This window comes from Eptesicus fuscus, chromosome 10 (assembly GCF_027574615.1).
Source record: "Eptesicus fuscus isolate TK198812 chromosome 10, DD_ASM_mEF_20220401, whole genome shotgun sequence".
Taxonomy (NCBI): Eukaryota; Metazoa; Chordata; class Mammalia; order Chiroptera; family Vespertilionidae; genus Eptesicus; species Eptesicus fuscus.
In genome coordinates this window covers 26,422,309-26,428,984 of record NC_072482.1, presented here as the reverse complement: position 1 = coordinate 26,428,984, position 6,676 = coordinate 26,422,309, and the positions used below count along the sequence as shown (strand labels likewise).

Sequence of the window (6,676 nt, the reverse complement as noted above, 5' to 3'; positions counted from 1 at the left end):
TAAAAAAATCACATAAAGAAATCAGGGAGATATGCATTGTTCCTAGTAAACATGTGCTCTTCTTTGTTTTAGGGACCAGAAAATTCCATTGGTTACTGAATACTCTTTTTTTTAATCCTCACCCAAGGATATTTTTTCCATTGATTTTTTTTCAGACAGAGTGGGAGATAGGTAAGGGGAGAGAGAGAGAGAGAGAGAGAGAGAGAGAGAGAGAGAGAGAGAGAGAGAGAGAGACCTACGTGACAAACTCCCTCTTGGGGCTGGGGATTGAACCCACAACTGAGGTACATGCCCATGACTGGGAATTGAACCCATGACCCTTTGGTCTGTGGAGCTGACATTCTAACCACTGAGCAAAAGTGGCCAGGGCTGAATACTCTTTTAAACGGTTATAAATTTGTAGCTTGAATAGTTATGTAGCATGGGAGGGTTTCAGTACCATCTAAGATATCATGGCTATAAATGGAACCCCATTTTTTCTGGGGTTGTATCTTACTCATTTATTCCATTCCTCACAAGGATTTTGCCCTTATACCCCATGCCAGCTATTAAGGAAGCCTGTGCTAAATACCAATGGTTTGAATCGCTATCTGTTGTTGCCAAACCCACTGATGCTGTACATTAGCTACAATTATTTTTCTGGTAAGTGCACAAGTATTATCTTGATCTCTACTTTTTCCACAGTTCTCTTTATTGGACATCATTATTCCCTATCTAACCCAGGGTATCTTTCTAAGCATCTGATTCTACTTGCTCCGAATTTTAAAATACATTAAGTTGATATCTGATTTACAATGAAAACTTTTTGATAGTTTAGAATTTTTGAGATGTCAATTGATGGGGAGCAACACACAAATCTGAGTAATTGAGAAGGAACTCACTAAGCATGTATATTTGATTTCATATAATAATAACACTTGTAGATTGTTTCCTATATTCCAAACACTACTGTAAGCTTCCCAATGTATTGACTCAGTTATTCCTCACAAAATTTCCCTAAGGTCAGAGTTCTTATTTACATTTTACACAGATGAAGACCTGCACATTACATAAATGATTAAACTTTTGAGTGAATACAATATAAAGGTGAGCGTAATGTTGTGAGGCATAAAATTTTAGTGAAAAAGAAACTATAACGGGAAGAGAGGAAGAGAACATGGGCCTTGTAAGTGCACATCAAATGTTACCATTATTGTTCACCAAGTTATCTGTTTCCTTCTAGTAACAAACTATAGAAATGATCCCTGAAAGTGTAGTCTTATCTGTTCCTTTCTAAACAGAGCAAATGCCTTCTATAGCTGTAGACTGATTTAGATTAATGAAGTGTCATTTGAACAACATTTCTGTGTATTTATTTGAGATACAAGGAAAGACTTAAATATATTCTCTGCAACCAAGACTTTAAAATGTTAAGATTCTATATAAAGTGCTTCATTGTGCACATAAAATAAAAATTGGATTAGAAACTGAATTAATTGATGGTTCATTAAGCAATAAAGTGAATTAAGTATTGATCCTGAATACTTTAAGAATGAGAAACTAATTCACATCTGAATTTGATGAAAGGTATGCCTCACATTAAAAATCAGTCATTTATTAAGAGATAGAATATAAAGATTAATAAAAGTAATTCTTAGTTTAATGAGTGCTAAAGATTCAGATAGGAAGCTCATAAAAACTGTAACAAAAGATTGATGACATTTTTCAGGGTGAGGAGATCAGGAGTGGTCAAAAGAGATTTATGAAAAACAACCATCTTTACATTATTTTGTATTTTGCTATGACTTCCTCTTGCCTACGATGGTGAAAATGGCAGAAGCCAGAAAGTGATTGTCTTGAAATCTACATTGAAAAACCTGAACAACTGGAAAATATAGAGGTGGTAAATGATGTGATGAGACTTGAATTAAAAAAGAAAAGAAAAAAAAGCAATCCAATTTTCTCTAAAAAAAATTAATGAATTGAAGAGAAGGAACTAAAGTTGGGAAGCCAGTAAAGTATTTAAGAAGTTAAGGCCAAAAAAGAAAAAAAAGGTTATGGCAAACTGCAAAGAAGCATGGTGACAATACTAATTAAAGCAGTGGGAATAGGAAGTTGTAGAGGAAGCAATACATATGTAATATATTAAAAAGCAGAATCCATGGCCAATAGGGATGGGCTAGTAAGAGACATGAGAAAATCAAACATGCTTACTTAGTTTTATTCAGCTGTGTGCATGGAGAAATGCCAACAAGTACCTTGAGCTGGATACCTGCCATTCCCTTTGCCAGTCCTTCCTGCTTTGTGCTGTAAGAAGCTGAATTACCTAAAATTGTTATATACTCCCCTTTGCCCTTTGGCTTCTGGTTTAGATTTAGTCCATGGGCAGAAGAAAGGAAGAATGGAAGAGAGTGAGTCCACTGTATTTCCTGGGTCCCTCCCTTCAGAGTCACCTCAGGTCATGTGTCTTCTTTAGGAAGCCTTTTCAACTTTGACCCTCTCCTTCTGAGTTCTAGTAAGTGCCTTTGTGCCAGCCCGAAGGAGATTAGGGTTAGTATGCTGTTTATTGTGGCCTCTTCATATGCCACCAAACCTCTGTAAATAGCCCACTTGAATATAAATATTCTTTACATTTTTCTGATTTGTTTGACACCCACTTCTATTGGGACCCTGACTGAAATGTAGAATTCTGCTTTCTACCAAGATGGAGAAACAGGAACTAGATTTATCCTTCTGCTGAATCAATAAAAAAATAGTGGCCAACAGATAAAAATGCACAGTGATTCCTGAGAGATAGGAAACAAAAAAGGGGGGCTCCAAGGTTACTCCTCACTTGGACTGCTGTGAGGAAGTTCTAAATGAAAATTCAAGGACAGCACCCAGCTGGAGATGTAGTTGACAGTGCAGAGAGATCAAGGAAACTAGAGTTCACAAGGCAGAGTACAAAAGGGAGAGAGCTGTACAGAGAGAACTCCAGAGATCTGCAGAGAATCCCCCTCAAGCATCAGACAAAGAACTGACTAGCCTATGGATGTGAGGAAACTCCCCAGGTCCTGGGGCAAGAACCATCTGGAAGTATTAAAGGTAACAGTGCCCAGCATCCAGGAGGGACAGAAATAGTTGCTCCAACCAATCACACTGAAAACAGGATACTGGGGAGAGTATTCAGGTAGACTTGCCCTAATAAGGGACAATACATAGTCCTAGAGTTCACAATGCTTCAGAACCAGTAAATAAATAAGCAGGGAAAGTGGATGAAAGAAAGATAATATGAAAAAATAGAAATAACTAAAGAGAATTATCTATAATAATAAAAGCATAATATGCTAATTAGATTGGACATCCTTCCAGACATCCTTCTGGACGAAGCCGAGGCTGTGAGGGAAGTCCAGGTCCCGGGTGCCAGAGGGAAGTCAGTGCTGGCAGCCTGGGGAAGGAATGCCTACTCTTGCACAAATTTTGTGCATCAGGCCTCTAGTATATTTAATATAAATATGTGTATGTATAGTAAATATAATATATTATCTATATATTAAATAGAATATAAGTATATTATATTTATATGAAATATAAATGCTGTAATTATTCCAATTAAAAGAGTTTGTCAGATAGAATAAAATCATAAGATCCCACTTTATGCTGTCTACAAGTAACTTAAATAAAAATTGAAAAAAATGCTGAAAGTAAAAACTTGGAAAAAGATAAACTATGAAAATCTTGTTCATCAAAAATATGTAGTGGCAGTATTATAAAAGATGGAAATACATTATAGGGATAAAAAGAATAATTCCATTATGATAAAGGAGTCAACTTATCAATGTTAGGTAGGAACTTAGACATGAGCAACTGGGGAGGGGCCTGCTCTAGGGTCCTGAAAGGGGTCAGACCAACATTGCCTTCAGACCGCCTCTCTATGGGCAGCCAGGCAGGCAGGTTTAGAGCCAGTCAGTTCCTGATGCAAGGTCAGAGGAAAGCAACATGACCTCAATGCGACATTACTAGGGCCTTGGACTAATTATAATAACATTTGCATTCTGGTTTTGACCCCACCCCCCATGGGCTTTTCTGTATGCATTATAGGTAAGGGCATGCCCAGAAGAAAGATAGTTTCTGTCAATCATCCGTGAATGCACATGAAAGTCTCCATCCAGAAAATCCCTCTTTTAAACCCAGAAATTTGAGGGCATTCTCTCTCTCTCTCTCTCTCTCTCTCTCTCTCTCTCGACTGGCCTGCTACTAATTTGGAGTGTGTCTTCAGTAAACCCCACTTTGTTTTACTTTCCTTTTTTGTTAACCTTAAAAATCTTTTCTGTGTTGACGAAAAGCACTGAGGTACCAGCGGTAACCCCAATTGGTAACATCAGGCTATAAAGGTCCTAAATGCGTATGTACTTAACAACTGGATATTTAAATACCTGAGGAAAAATTTATAGAACTTAAAAGATAAATAGAAAAGTACACAATTTCTCTCTTCTATCTAGTACTGATAAAATAATTGGAAAGAAAATCAGATATCTTAGAAATATATAGATATCACATTTTTCTATCTACTCATATGTATATCTATCACATATAATATACATCTATATGGCATATATGTACATATTTTTTCAATATATCTATAGATGCAGATGACATCCTATATAATAAAGAGGTAATATACAAATTGACCCTCACACTCTCGCACAAGATGGCCGCCCCCATGTGGTCAAAGATGGCCATCACAAGATGGCTAGCAGGGGAGGGTAGTTGTGGGTGATCAGGCCAGCAGGGGAGGGCAGTTGGAGGCAACTGGGCCTACAGGGGAAGGAGGGCAGTTGGGTGGGACCAGGCCAGCAGGGGAGGGCAGTTGTGGGGGGGGCCAGGCCTTCAGGGGAGGGCAGTTGGGGAGGACAGGCTGGCAAGGGAGGGCAGTTGGGGGTGACCAGGCCTGCAGGAGAGGGCAGTTGGGGGCAATCGGGCTGGCAGGGGAACAGTTAGGCATTGATCAGGTTTTCAGGGGAGTGGTTAGGGGCAATCAGGCAGGCAGGCAGGTGAGCAGTGGGAAGCCTGCAGTCCCGGATTGTGAGAGGGATGTCCAACTGCCGGTTTAGGCCCGATCCCATAGGGCCTAAACCAGCAGTCAGACATCCCCTGAGGGGTCCCAGATTGGAGAGGGTACAGGCTGGGCTGAGGCACACCCTACCCCTGTGCACGAATTTCATGCACCCAGCCTCTAGCATATACTGTATATATGAATATATCTGCAATAGCACATCACGTTCTACCCAACAACCACCCAGGGAACATTAACAGATAAATAGACCTTATATAGAGAAATAAAATGTCTCAATACACTTAATATGATTTACATTACAGTATGTTCTCTATCACAACAAAATTAAAATACTAATTAATCTTTAAAATCCTAAAATTCTTCAAGATTTTGGATTGTAAATAGCATAGTCTTATATAATTCATGAATAGAAGAATTTTGAAGTGATTTACAAATAATTGGAATTAAATGGAAATGACAACAGTATACAAAATTGTAGTTATAATATTCAGTAAGATTCATTAAAGCTGCTCAATAGGTTTTATAATTTTAATGTATATATTAAATTCAATAAAATGTATAAAAACTTTAAACATATTCTTCAAAATTAAGGTGCACAAATAGTGAGTAACATATAAAAATGCTCAACATTATTTGTCATCAGGAAATGTAAATTTAAATACATTAGATACTCTACTCTTTCATTAAAGTGGCTAAGGTAAAAAAGATTGCATCGCCCAGGATTTGGAGGTAAGCTGGCAGGAATGTAAAATCGTACAAACTACTTTATAAAATGTGTTATCATTTATTTGCAAAATTAAATATTTACTTACCATTTCATTGAGAAATTTAATTAATAAGAATATACCCTATAAAAGTGAAAATATATGTCCATGCAAAGACTCAGTGATACATGGATCTCATACTAGCTTTATTCATAATAATAAAATATTGGAAATAGCCTAGGGTGTTCAACAACAGGTGAATGGGTAACCAATTTGTGGTATAATGCATTAAGAGCATAAAATGAATAAACTACTGATCTACCAACCATATGAATTAACCTCAAAAACTCTATGGTATTAGGGGGAAATCCAGTGAATTATATAATATATAATTAAATGAATATAAATTTTTCATTTGAGTTTATAAATGAAAAGGCAACAAACAGTATATTTAAAATGAGTGAATGTTCTTATATGTAAATTTTATTTCAATAGAATTCATTTAAAACCACAACAAAGCATTGAAATTGCATACTTGAAGTACTAAGGGGAAATAAACCCTGCCATGTATAAGTGAAATCATATGGTATTTATACATTACACTTTAATAAAAAGTTAAAATGAAAAATAACCATTAACAACTGGAAAAGTCTTTGCATTCCCTAACATTATAGGCATTTTTCTTATATATAAAGTGTGCCTATGAATACATAAAAAAAACACCATCAACTTCTTTTAGCATCACCAGTTGACAATAACAGAGTTCACAGAGTAGGAAATGAAAATGTCTCAAATACTTAGGTGCTCAATCTCTATGATTAAATTAGCAAATATCCAAGAGTTTGACTATACATCATCTTTACAAAAGAATGAAGAAACAGAAATTTGGTATATTATTTGTGGGAGCATTAGTCCTTTAAAAAGGAATAGAGGGCGG

The 6,676-nt window shown here is 36.6% G+C and overlaps 1 pseudogene; it reads right to left on the bottom strand.

Annotated features, from left to right (window-relative positions):
• Positions 1 to 1,173: 1,173 nt before the first annotated feature.
• On the bottom strand, positions 1,174 to 1,260 carry LOC114231217 (small nucleolar RNA U3; annotated as a pseudogene).
• Positions 1,261 to 6,676: the final 5,416 nt, after the last annotated feature.